Raw genomic sequence first — 14828 nt, 5'->3', positions numbered from 1 at the left:
CCCCGCTCCCTTCTGGGTCTTCCCTGAAAAGGGGGGGGGGAAAGGGGGGGGACATTGGGGGCCCTGTTATACCAAGCCCCTTGCAGCGACGCCGCCTCTGTGCCGTCATAATTTATGGACCACGGATTTGAAGGAGGGGGGAAAAGGGAATTGTACACTGCTCTGAAGTAAAAAAGGCGTCCATATACAGTATTCCTTTTGTATGATCCCCGTTAGAAATCTGGGTGGGGGTGGGGGGTGGGGGTGTCTTTCCAGCCAAATATAAAGTCCACCACTTTTCCTTCCAACTAATTGATGTGAATGGCAGCGGGTTTGCAGAAGCCCCCCCCCCCCCAAATTTGCTCTTAAAATGCCATTTGATGTTTTCGTCAAAAAGACAGGAAAAAGTGCCCTTTGGGAGTTGGGCGGCATAAAAATTGGACTAAAAAATAAAAGACTGGGAATCCTACTTTGTAACTTATAAAGTCTGCCAGTCATATGTGAGCCAATTCTATAAATGTATTGCAAATTGGGTGAAAAAGACGGTGAGGGTAGACTTTTAATTTAGCATATGTTCGCATACTTACTACACTGGAGATAATTCTGTTGAAACTAGCAATAGTTCTAACTAGAACTCAAAACCAAATAAGAATTGAACGAAGAAAACCATGCTGGTAGCCATAAATGGAAACAATTAGGTAGTACTGGTCCTTAGAGTAGACTTTTGGTCAAGATTCTCAGGCTGGATCTTAGATTAATTATATCTTCATTCAAATGTAGAAGCACTATTTATCTGATGAGCTCACAATCAAGTATAAGTTTAATATTCTCTTGGGTTTTCCTATGGAAAAAAATACCACCAAAACTTTCATAATGGACTGAGTCGAGCTTACCTGCTTTTTGATCCTTATTTTATTCATGAAAACGCTAGCATTAAACAGTATGCATACTTCTACAACTAAATAGAATATTAAACGAAACTTTAAATTTAAGGACCATCCAGTCCAACCCCATGGCCATTGCTGGGTGCAGTTCTTCTGGTTTACCATGCAATGCACCATTCCCACTTCTCTGGAGAGAGAAAGATTTGATACACAACTCCAATCAATTCCTACCTGGAAGAGCCACCATAGAAACAATGCAAACCTTCAGGAATTGCAAAACAACAGGTTAGACTGAATCTTCTGAGCTAGAGTGGTGGAGAAATGGTGTTAAGATAAACTTTCAGGGCTTTTTGCACTTGGAAGAATAAATTTGCCATAAAATTGAAAAAGTGCCTCCCGGATAGGAATCCATCTTAACCCTCTGATACTTGGCCATGGCAGGGAAATTAGGCACAGGCCTGTGGAGAACAGGGCCTATTTAAAGATCCTTCAGATCCTTTTGCAGGCAAAGGAGAGCTCTGAAAAATACTTCAGATACCTCAGTTCCCATTATTCTTCTCAAGGCCCAGTGGAAAAACACTGGGGTAGAAAATCATTAACTTTGTCTTGAAGAAGGATAAAGATCAGACCTTTGGCTTTCTCAGAATAGGGCATGTGGAACTTGTTCAGTGCCCAATGAACTTGTCCCTTTGTAGGCAATCAGATGCTTTGCCACAGACACACTCCTTACTTTGTCAACTCATAAATGCTTTCAAGGGGAAACAAACAGCATTTTGTTTTATCTGTCTTATATGGGCATTAAGACACCGAGAGTAGCCTCATGGTAAAATAAATTTAACAATAAATAGCATCACTGAATTTTAAGGTGGAACAGTTTAAAATAATGATTTACATTTTTTTAAAAATCAGTGAGCTGGGAGATGATTTGAAATCAGTTGAGTTATGACAAAAATATTTACATGGAAGCTGTATATCAGGGATTTAAATGAATTCAAATAATTTGGAACAAATGAACACAAGGTTCTTCAGAAGTGATTTGTCATTGTCTCCTTCCTAGGGATGAGAAAAGGTGACTGGCACAAGGTCACCTATCTGGCTTTGGGCCTAAGGGAGGACTAGAAATCCTATTCTACCAGTTTCCAGCCTGGTGCCTTAATGACTATATGAAACTGGCTATCACACCCCACAGATGTTCCTAGGTAAAACCCTGCAAAAATGACCTTGGATAAAGCATGCAGCAGCCTTTAACAAAGACATGAATTAAGCCTAGAAAGAGAAAAATACATTAGAAAGGAATTTAAAGTGACCTCTGATATGAGAAAGGGAAACTAGGAGAGGGGCGGCATACAAATCCAATTAAATAATAAATAAACAAACAAATAAATAAACTGTCAGGCTTACAACATTCTGTTCCTACAGCCAAGATCAATGAAGTGGATGTCTAGTACTTTTGTCTGGCCCTGAAGAGCTAAGCCCTGCTAGAGAGCATGACCAGTCTTCTAGTCCAAACATAAGAAATTTGGGTTGCTTAACAACTAGAAAATATTAGGAAAAATATTTCACCAAACTCAGGAAAATGGTTGTCATGTGGTATTGCATCCATTTTCATTAGTTTGGACCAAAGGGGATTTTAAATTAGGTTCTTGGATCTCAAGTTATACGGCAGATTCTTTAATCATTCACTTTGCTTTTCTGGATGGCTATTTTGCCCTTAAACTTTGGATGGTTCAAGACACTGCGTTCAAATGCCCTAGATAAAACTCTAGATATTTCCCACCTCCACGTCTTTCTTTAGAACTTGCTAATGCCTTGCCAAGCGCAGCCACCACCTGGGGTGTTGCAGCCATTCCGAGGACACATTAAATTATCTTCCAGTTTGAGGATGGTATTTTCTTTTGGCAAAGAAGAAGATGATGATGTTGCATTGTGATGGGAAGGACCCTAGTGCACATAAAGGGAGCTTTCCGGCTGGTCAGATCGAATTCAGTCTGGGTGAATGTGATGTGAAAGTCACTACTTGCCACAGGAAAAGTTTAACCGTAGCATCAGAGGACTGACTGACAATTACATTTTTATCTCTTCCCTCCCACAAATGAGACCCATTAGAGAAATGTATTCTTCCCATCTCATTAACAGATTTCTGAAATCGAATGGCTTCCAACAGACAAACAAGAATGTTCTTGTTATCTTCCTTGCTGATCAGACAATGTGCTCTTCAGAACATGTTGAATAAACTCAATTTCCCTACAATGTAATTTCACATGCTGTTTGGGACAGCACCAGAGTCTAAAAGGGCTGTTAATAGGGAAGTCATTTCCACCTAGTTTTCAATGCTGAATCCTCAAATGAACTTGGTGGAATGCTTGGGTTTATTCTGGTAATTATCCTAAGAAAGAAATCAGCTCAAGGATGCTGACTTGGTTCACGTACCTAAGATGTTAGGGGGTTGAGAAAAAGGCAGTGGGGAAGAAGGTTGCCTGAAGTCAACCATTGTAGTTTGCAAATGAAGCTTTTGGCTGACTGTGTTGAGCAAATCTATTGGGGAATACGTGCAATTGGTTAAATTGTGATTTGTTCAAATTAGCCAGTGCTTACTCATAATTTTAAACAAATCAAGTTATTGATTAACTTATAATTGGCAGTATTTATACATTCAACCACAAATCGTGGCTTTATATGTCCTGCTAAACTACTGAAACCAATAGTGGGCTTTAAAAATCAAAGCAACAGCAAAGGGATACAGAAAACTTTGTTTTTATCTAGCACTTGTTTGATTCTTTACAGAACAGACTTTGTAACCCTGTGCTAAACTGAAACAAACTTAACAAAACACAGCTATGTGTTCAAGTGGGACATCATGCACAATGTGGAAACATTGTTTTTTATTATTTATCTTAATTAGATAATTCATTGGATGGCTGAATACAGCAGATGTAATTATTTTTTCTTACTGATTGACCTTATTTTTAAAATCTTCCCCAGATGTTTACGTGATCAAAAGGGGAAGGGGAGAGAGAGGGAGAGACAGAGAGAGGGAATATGAAACTAGTATAGTATATGTTGGGTCATTCAAGTTTAATATATAGTATATCAGTGATGGCAAACCTTTTTTGGTTCGCATGTCAAACGGGTGTGTGTACACGTGCTAGCATATGTGCACATACCCACACCCAATCCCTTTCCCCCATGCATACACCCCTCCGTTCTGCCCTCTGCGCATACGCACAACCCCTGCACATGCGCACAGGCTTCACTGAAGCCTGAAATGGTGAAAAAATGGAGGGCAAACTGGAAGCTTCCGGAGTGTAAAAAACAACACAACGGGCAAACCAGAAGTCCGTTTTTCCGAACTTCCGGTTTGGCTGTTTTTTGCACTCCAGGGCTTCAGGGAAGCTTTCCTGAAGCCTCTGGAGGGTGAAACAGCCTTCCACAAGGCCGAAAATCAGCTGACCAACATGTCCATGCGCATTGGAGCTGACATAGGGCAACGCCTCTCGTGGCCTCTGATATGGCTCCACGTGTCACCTGTGGCACGCGTACCGTAGGCTCACCATCACTTTAGTATGTTATATGCAAACAGGTAGTATGTTTATGGTATAAGATTGCAAAGTTGGTTGCTATTCTAGCCAGTTGAATCATTAGCATTCTGAAGTGATGGGTAACCGATCTATTGTTTTATAGACTTAGCTTAATTGGCTATAGTCCAACAACTTCCGAATCCAACATTATAGCTACCACAATAACATCACACTGCACTTGAGAATTCTGCCACAGCAGAACCCAATTCCAGGCCTGTATTATTTATTTGTATCTCATCTGTTGTTATTTTTACAAATAATTCAGGGCAATTGTTGTGGTTGGTTCTGGGCCAGCTCCTGCCCCAAGCAATAAACCTATCCAAGAGACTTTTCTCCTGTTGTTTTCCCCACAACAACAACCCTATGAGGTGGGCGAGAGAGACAGGAGAGAGAGAGACTGACTGACTGACTGCCTCATTACAGGAGTGCTTCTGCTCCTCGGGATTCTCTAGGTCCCCAGCAGTCGGGTTTCAGGCCCGGTTACAGCACGGAAACTGCTTTGGTCGCATTGATGGATGATCTCTGGCGGGCCCGGGACAGGGGTTTATCCTCTGTCCTGGTGCTTCTTGACCTCTCAGCGGCTTTCGATACCATCGACCATGGTATCCTTCTGCACCGGCTGGAGGGGTTGGGGGTGGGAGGCACTGTTCTTCAGTGGTTCTCCTCCTACCTCTCCGGTCGGTCGCAGTCGGTGTTAGTGGGGGGTCAGAGGTCGACTCCGAGGTCTCTCCCTTGTGGGATGCCTCAGGGGTCGGTCCTCTCCCCCCTACTATTTAATATCTACATGAAACCGCTGGGTGAGATCATCCAAGGGCACGGGGTGAGATATCATCAGTACGCTGATGATACCCAGCTTTACATCTCCACCCCATGTCCAGTCAATGAAGCGGTGGAAGTGATGTGCCGGTGTCTGGAGGCTGTTGGGGCCTGGATGGGTGTCAACAGACTCAAACTCAACCCGGATAAGACGGAGTGGCTGTGGGTTTTGCCTCCCAAGGACAATTCCATCTGTCCTTCCATTACCCTGAGGGGGGAATTATTGACCCCCTCGGAGAGGGTCCGCAACTTGGGCGTCCTCCTCGATCCACAGCTCACATTAGAGAACCATCTTTCAGCTGTGGCGAGGGGGGCGTTTACCCAGGTCCGCCTGGTGCACCAGTTGCGGCCCTATCTGGACCGGGACTCACTGCTCACAGTCACTCATGCCCTCATCACCTCGAGGTTCGACTACTGTAATGCTCTCTACATGGGGCTACCTTTGAAAAGTGTTCGGAAACTTCAGATCGTGCAGAATGCAGCTGCGAGAGCAGTCATGGGCCTACCTAGGTATGCCCATGTTTCACCAACACTCCGCAGTCTGCATTGGTTGCCGATCAACTTCCGGTCACAATTCAAAGTGTTGGTTATGACCTTTAAAGCCCTCCATGGCACTGGACCAGAATATCTCCGAGACTGCCTTCTGCCGCACGAATCCCAGCGACCAATTAGGTCCCACAGAGTGGGCCTTCTCCGGGTCCTGTCAACTAAACAATGTCGGTTGGTGGGCCCCAGGGGAAGAGCCTTCTCTGTGGCGGCCCCGGCCCTCTGGAACCAACTCCCCCCGGAGATTAGAACTGCCCCTACCATCCTTGCCTTTCGTAAGCTCCTTAAGACCCACCTGTGTCGTCAGGCATGGGGGAACTGAGGCATCTCCCCTGGGCGTACAATTTATGAATGGTATGTGTGTATGTATGTGTGTTAGAAAATGGGGTTTTTAAAATGTTTTTTAGTAGGAATTAGATTTGTCGCAAACTGTCTTTTTCACTTGTTGTGAGCCGCCCCGAGTCTGCGGAGAGGGGCGGCATACAAATCTAAATAAATAAATAAATAAATAAATAAATAAATAAATAAATAAATAAATAAATAAATAAATAAATAAATAAATAAATAAATAAATAAATAAATAAATAAATAAATAAATAAATAAATAAATAAATAAATAAATAAATAAATAAATAAATAAATAAATAAATAAATAAATAAATAAATAAATAAATAAATAAATAAATAAATAAATAAATAAATAAATAAATAAATAAATAAATAAATAAATAAATAAATAAATTCTTGAACAGCTCCTAGACTATTGCCTCAACATTTTTTTTAGGAAAGTTAGAAATAAATGCAATGGGTAAAAATCCTTGGGGGCACTTTTACTTTTCTCCTTTTTGTTCAAACTACTGGGTTTGTCACTTTGTTCCAACAGACAGCTTTTTGTGTTGTAATAGAGAAGTTTCTATTTAAATAGTTGTTTTGTTTTAGAATAAAGAAACCTCAGTTGCTTTTTATGAGGTTTTGTCCCATTCCAATGACTGTGGGGGAATTTTAGACTGTTGTAACTGAAAGAACTAGTTTGGTCTAGAGGTGAACGCACCAGGCTAGAAAGTAGGAGACTGTAAATTCAATTCCCCTCAGCTCAAGCCAGTTCCCAGGCAGGGAAAATAGGAAGAGGAAGATATTTGGATATGTTTGCCACCTTGACCCAAAGGTGCTTTTTCGAAAGGCAACTGGACTTTCTGGCTATTCTTTGAAGACATTTCACTCCTCATTCAAGGAGCTTCTTTAACTCTGATGGGATGGTGGAGAATGGAAGGATTTATACTCCCTGAGTGGTGCAAATCAGCTGATACTGGTGACACAGATAAATCACCAGCTGACCTTAATGGCTCACTAAAAAATGCAAACGACCAGCTGTCTGCAAGGAATATAAATCCTTCCATTCCCCACCATTCTGTCAGAGGTGAAGAAGCTTCTTGGATGAGAAATGAAATGTCTTCAAAGAAAAATCAGAAAGTCCAGTTGCCTCTTGTAAAAGCACCTTTGGGATAACCATGACTTGGATGACTGAGAATCTCCATAGACGTTTGCCACCTTGAGATATTTGTGAAAATAATAAAGATGGGATATCAATAAATGCATAAAAGAAACAAACCAATTGGTCGGTTAGGATAGGAGATAATCTTAAAGGATTATCATTTTTCTAAAATGTTAATTGATTATTTTTTAGCATTTTTGTACTGTATTTTTTTCCTTTGTCTGAATCTTGTATTACACATTTATGGTAAGGAACCAAGAACTTTTGCAGTTGGCTGTTTCCTCGTAACCTGTATTGAGCCACCTGCTTGTAAACTATGGTTCCTGGCATTGGTGGATGATCTTTCTGTAACCAGAGGAATCAATATTATTATTGCCAGTGTTATTGCCATTATTTTTGCTATCATTATTACTATTCTTGCGGCATCTACTGAGGACCACCCAGGGAAGAAGTGTGCTGTTGGGTGTGTGAGTGTGTCAGGAGATGGCCTTTCCTCCTCATTTTAGTTTTTGTGAGATGAAGATTAAATGTTTTGAAAAGGTAAGAATATACAAAATGTAAATAATAGACTTTCATTCAGCCATTGCAAATCAGTAGAAAAGTTTGCCACCTTCGTTTGGAGATTTTCTATTGATTTCACTAACAGGATCTTGGGGAGGCAGAAAATGCACACCATACAAAATTAAATAAATAAACAAATAAACAAATAAACAAATAAACAAATAAACAAATAAATAAATAAATAAATAAATAAATAAATAAATACATACATACATAAATGGGGAGAGCATGTAAGGCCAGCGGGTTGCTCAGGCCTCTTGTATGATCAGCACAATATTTGAACTGTGGTTTTAGAATACAACATAGTTAAAATGAAAGATGATGTGCCATCATATGCAAGCCCAGAAATTTTTTTATACTCATTTGTGGACCAAAAAAAAAAATCATTTGGAGTTTTTTTGGAACAAGAACAAGATTAATACTGTATATTCTACCTGACTTAAACAGCAATTTCCCCCCATAATTGTCTCACTATGGTTTTAAAGTATCTACTGTTTTTATTTGTTAAATGTTGCTTATCCTTGGGAGCTCAAGGCATCGCTTTTCATTTTATCAGCGTAAATTGGATTGAGAGTGAGTACCCCAAAGTGACCCCAGGACTTCTGTTGGGGAGATGTACCCAAACTTGGATCTTCCTGATCCTTAACCTTATAGTACTTATGCTGAACTGCCTCTCAGTGTAACAAGACACAGGGGAGAGTATAGAAAAAGTCGCAAAGATTGCTCCAGATCTAGTTCCTTAAAAATAGCTAGCAAACTTCTTGTACAAAGGTTTATTCTTTTAGACTATTGTTAGTACTATATTATATATATATTATATTTATTAGATTTGTATGCCACCCCTCTCCGAAGACTCGGGGCGGCTCACAACAACAACAACACAATATACAGAATACAAATCCAATATTAGATAAAAAGCTAAATCTAAAACCCATAAATATTAAAAACAATTGTTACTGCACAATCACACCATTCTCATGTATTACAGTCAGAAAAAAGATGGTGGTGGGGGAAGAGATAGTTAGTCCCCCCATGCCTGGCAACATAGATAGCTCTTCAACGTCTTGCGGAAGGTGGGAAGAGTCGGGGAAATTCGAATCTCTGGGGGGAGTTGATTCCAGAGGGCCGGGGCTGCCACAAAGAAGGCTCTTCCCCTGGGTCCCTCCAATGGCATTGTTTAGTTGATGGGACCAGGAGAAGGCCAACTCTGTGGGACCTGATTGACCGCTGGCATTCGTGCTGCAGAAGGCAGTCCCACAGGCATTCTGGTCCGATGTCATGTAGGGCTTGATAGGTTATTACCAACAAACACCCCTATATACAAAACAGTTGGGTTTGCAATATATAAACAAGCTAACCATGAATGTTTGTTTGTATTGAAGTACTACAGTATATCTTTAAGAGGTAGTGTTGCAAATTGCCATAAGAGGGAGCCAGAAAGCATGATTCTCTCTCTCTGCTCTCTGTCCTTTCTGCTGATTCACTGAGACTGATGTAGTAAGCTCTGTGTTATTCGCTGATAGTCTAATGTATTTATAAGCTGTAATGTATGTTTGATATGTAAGACAAAGACAGGCTTGTAATATTATTATTGTATTGAGAAATATTGACTGATTTGAATGTGAATGACCGGACTGTTTAACTTGACTGTGCTTTTTCTAAAGTAAACACTATTTTATGCATTTGAATGTATCTGTTTTGTATGACTGAATAATTAGTCTTATCTCCTGGATATCTGCTAGAATCCCACATTTTCCTCTGTACACACTTCTTAACAATCACTCTTTCATTTGTCTGATCTACAGGGATTTGTGTGGTCCCCAGTGTTTGGTTTCAATCCAGATGCACTGAAACTGCATACAGGCATCTGCAGACATCTTAAGGATTGCAGTTGAATGTTCCACATTTACATATAAAGTGTTAAAAGCTTTATTGATTGAAAGAGTGCTAATTTCCCCCTGCTGTACTGCAGTAAGTTTCAGAAGAGCTCACTAGATTTTGTGGCTTGGTTCAGTCATTGTTCATCCTGGAGAAAACCTATCTATGGAGTCACTGGGGGTTGACATTGACTTGATAGCACATTGTCACTCGCCACTCTCTTGTACAAGCCACAAGAGCTGAATATACAGATAGCCTGCAGATGAAAGCAAACAATTACATGTTGGCCTCCTGCACTGATGCAAAACATAGGAGAAGCTATTTGGTACCTCCTTCCAATGCCTGACAAAAGTGGCATTGTTGGTTAGTGTCTGTCTTTGACCTTGGGAAATATGCAAATCACAAAGCCAAACCCAGCAGGCCTGTCAAGGTTGATTAACCCCCAGCAGGCTGATCCTCAAAGACAAGTGACTCATCCAGCTTCTCTCTGCAAGCCTCTGCAGCTGATCACCTCCCAAAAGCATTGATCACATACTGTAGCTGTGGGAGGTAGAGATGCAAACACAGATAACTCCCCTCACCCCTTATTTTCCCCATCATAGAACCCACCACCACTACCGCTCAATAGACATGTCAACCATCTTTCAAACGGCCTAATTGATCTTCTTTGGACTAATGCCCAGTAATCTTGATTTCCTTTTAAATTCACAAACTTTGCAGCCATGCACATACCATATTATGAACACATTGCATATACATTTATTCAAAATGTCATAAACAAATATCCTAAATGTGCACCTTTTATACTTTTATATCCCGTCTGTTTTCCTTCCTTCTGGGTAGTAGATCCAGGCGACAAAAATAGGAGGTAAGTGGGCAGCATTAAATATACCTAGAAGAGTAGCATTTCCCCCATAGATTCAAACACCCCCATGCACCTCCCAAAACCAGCTTTGAAGAGCTGCCTTTCACCCCAGACTCTGGAATAGGTTGGCGTATGTCCATTGAGATAGAAACATAGAAGTCTGATGGCAGAAAAAGACCTCATGTCTGCCCTTATACTATTTTCTGTATTTTATCTTAGGATGGATATATGTTTATCCCAGGCATGTTTAAATTCAGTTACTGTGGATTTATCTACCACGTCTGCTGGAAGTTTGTTCCAAGGATCTACTACTCTTTCGGTAAAATAATATTTTTTCATGTTGCTTTTGATCTTTCCCCCAACTAACTTCAGATTGTGTCCCCTTGTTCTTGTGTTCACTTTCCTATTAAAAACACTTCCCTCCTGGACCTTATTTAACCCTTTAATATATTTAAATGTTTCGATCATGTCCCCCCTTTTCCTTCTGTCCTCCAGACTATACAGATTGAGTTCATTAAGTCTTTCCTGATACGTTTTATGCTTAAGACCTTCCACCATTCTTGTAGCTCGTCTTTGGACCCGTTCAATTTAGTCCCAGTTGCAACTGGCTCCTCTTCCCTTAAACTCATCCATGTATAGACCGATATATGAGAAATGTCTGACTACTCTGGATCTTTGAAGAAAATGTATCATTTCTGTCTGTGCTAGAAAATGCAAAGTAAACATTCAGATTCACTTTCTTTTTTTCCTCGTTTCTTCAATCTTCTTGATGCTTCCCTTCCCCTCTTTCTCCCCTAGTGCAATTCTGTCTCTTTTGTGAATTTATCATTCCAGACAGGTTGACCTCAATGTCAGGGTGTGTTTTTTTTAAACCCCCCTCATCCACCATGATGCCCAACCAGCTTTTTCTCAAATTCTTGTGAGCATAATTTTCACTGAAACATACCCAGCTGAAGCATAGGATTGATCCTAATTGTATCATGTCTATTAACCATCAGATATTTTTGATTGCTCCAAGTGGAGAAGATGGAAGTCTGTTTTCCTCACCTTCCATTTTCAAAATTGAACTATACCTCGGGGGTGAATATGCTTTCCATATGTTATATGTGCAAAAAAACACTGCAAATAACAAGGGACTTTATTCCCCCATGGAAGGAAAGAGAGAATGGGGGGACAACCAACTTAGTTGCTAAACACTAGCACAAAATATGCAACTACAAGAAAATGAAGCTGGGAGAAATCCATAGCAGAATTGTCTCATGAGGCAGTACTTTGTATTGTGTTTTCCATGACTAGGACAATGTTGTGAGAGGACAGAGAGGACCATATTTGGGTCTGTCTTGAGGTGAATTCTCTGTGGAAACCATGATAGCAAGTAACAAAATCCAGCATGGGGACAGTGGTGGGCCCCAGCTTCAACAGTGGGGAACGCCGTTCCAGTGGCGGCCATGTAGTGTGTAGGCTAGCACTGGTGGTGATGCTGGGCGTGCATGCGCCACCGGTGCTTCCCCGGACCTACGCCTGCCCTGCCCTGCTGCAAGCATTGCCTTCCCCCGCCGTTTGCTCCTTGCGCTCCTCTCGCGCCGGCTCCCCCTACTGCCCGTGCTGCCGCCATTCGCCCCAAAAGCAAGAGGCGAGCGTGGCAAGCGGGCGGTGGTAGGGGCAAACAGTGGCCGGCATCGGTGAGTGGGCACTTACTTGATTGCCCATTTTCAGGATTTTTCGCTTCTGCACATGTCCAGAAGCAAAAAAACCCAGAAATTGCACTCCCGGCCAGTTCTGGTAGAGCCAGGAATAGTAGCCCACTCCTGCATCTGTGTAGAAGTTGAGGAAAGACTTTGTTCTGCTTCATTGTAGGATCCATTGAAAAGTCCTACAATGGTTATTGTAGGCAAAAACAGACAAGCAAAAAACAAACAATACAACAGCATTTATTGACTCAAACTGGAACTGAGGAACAACAAGCAAATCCCTATAATTTATACTCTGGGCCCACAGGGCCTTAACCAATCATAATACTAGAAATATTGCCTGCTCAAATATGAATGTTCTAAGTTTCCCTCCAAAATAGTTGGAGTTAACAATTAGGGTCATCTAAAGGTTAGTTTCACTTTAGCTGGGCTTAACACAACTATATATTCAATACATAACAATGGTAGTTGATACTAATCTTCCAAATGCAATAGTATCTTAACCTTCGGTATTAGTGACACCATCCAGCACACTCATCTTGTGAATTTTAATAGGAAATAGCTCTTTGATGGCCAACTTTTACGACCTAAAATAGTTTCTCCTCCAATTTCTGGTCTTTAAAAAGATATCCTTTCAAATAAAAATCCATTGTGTTGGGAAGTAATTGTGGGGCAGGAATGGGCTAAGTTTCCAGACATGGGAAACATAGATGGGATCTGTTTGAATGCTTATCTACAGATAGAATGGGGGGGAATTCATTTACAAGTAGTTGTCAATCTATGACCACAATTGAACCCAAAATTTATATTACTAATTGAGTCAGTTAAGTGATTTTGGCCCATTTTACAACTTTCCTTGCCAAAATTGTTAAATGAATCATCACAATTGTTAACTTAGTAATAGGGTTGTTAAGTAACACACACGCGCACACCCATACACTATCATAAAAGAGAAAAAAATAGTTTAGCTGAATAAAAGCTTTCAGGTTGTATCCTTAACATTGGGTCATTGAGAGTGTCATTTCCCAGCACTCCAATTTCCACCACTGAAATTCAGTGGTAAATGGTTGAATTTCAAGTGTGTTTGGAGAGCTGATTTTAGAAATTTCCAAGGATTATAAGGATAGAGATGGAAACAGCTTGCTTCCAATTCACATAGACACACTGACCAATCTCCCACTGCATAATTTATGCCCTTCTCTTCTTACAATGTTTTTGCATCAACAGATGGCTATCTGTAGTCCTCCAGGAGATAGATCGGGAAGTTGGATTTTGGTTCTTGTCTCATCAGAGATTCTCCTCTTGTTATAAAGAGGAAAAAAATCTGGAGTTTGGCCATCTATGGATCATTTTTTGCTAATATACTTTAGGATAGCATAATATTTATTTATTATTATATATATGTATATATATAGTATATACATATATATGTATATGTGTGTGTGTATGTGTGTGTGTGTATGCAGTAATGGGCAGCCAAAGTTTTTACTGCCACACTGTGGGTGTGGCTTATTTTGTGGGTGTGGCTTAATGGTCATGTGACTGGGTAGGAGTGGTTTGCCGGCCATGTGACCAGGTGGGAGTGGCTTGAACGATCATCATAGTTCAAGTGAACTGTTAAGTCCTTGACTTACAACCTTACCAGTGTTGCTCTCTGGGGTGACAATTTGCTTTGTGTTTCCTGCGCTCTCCTTCCTGGGTCTTCCCCCTACCTCAAGCTGGGTAGCTAGGCGAACGGGTGCTTCCAGAAGCATAAATGCTGCCAGCACCGCTTCCATTCAAGCCTTCTGCTTGCACCGTAGGTGGGAGGTGGCCTTGTGAGGCTGGAGGGGATCTGAGCAGGAGAGAGGGAAACTCGTCTGAGGCCAGGAAGGAGGAAAGGGGAAAAAAGCAAGGAGAGCAGCCACAGCAGCCGCAGCAGGGAATAAAAGGATATGCATCCATTTAGCGTGCAAAGTACTGTTCTGTCCCAATGATGAGCCCCCTAGGAAATAGCTCCCCCCACTGATTTTACAAGATTTAAGCTTTTACTTCTAATATTTTATGAGCAGTGAGATTTTGTTTTAAAAGTTCAGAAAATCAGGGAATAAATCTGTTCAGTGTAAGCTGCTAATTAGCGTTCCCACAAAGGGTCAAAGTCCAAGCAGAAACAAAAACAAACAGATCCTTTCTTTGATCACAGAGATCTCATTCACGGACTTACTCTGATTTAGCAAGAAGCCTGATATAATTAGTCCAAATTACCAGTTTGTAAATTATCATTGAAACAATAATATCTCAGAGAGAAGTCCAAGCGAACAGCTGGAACAACACAAAAGTTGAATTCTGCACTGAATCGTGATGTGACTAAGCCTTAAATAGTCTAAAGGCATGGCCAATTGTTCTACAGATCTATTCATGCAGAGACCTCCTCTTGCTTAACCATTCCTGCCTTCTAGCAGCTGTGCGTGCTCTAGCATCAATAAGAGGCTCCTCCTCTTATCCCGAGTCACTCATGAACACCTCAGGAGGTGCAGAAGGCCCTGGTTGGCTCTCAGC

Source organism: Erythrolamprus reginae, chromosome 2 (genome assembly GCF_031021105.1).
Source record: "Erythrolamprus reginae isolate rEryReg1 chromosome 2, rEryReg1.hap1, whole genome shotgun sequence".
Lineage (NCBI taxonomy): Eukaryota > Metazoa > Chordata > Lepidosauria > Squamata > Dipsadidae > Erythrolamprus > Erythrolamprus reginae.
This window is presented reverse-complemented; position numbering follows the sequence as displayed.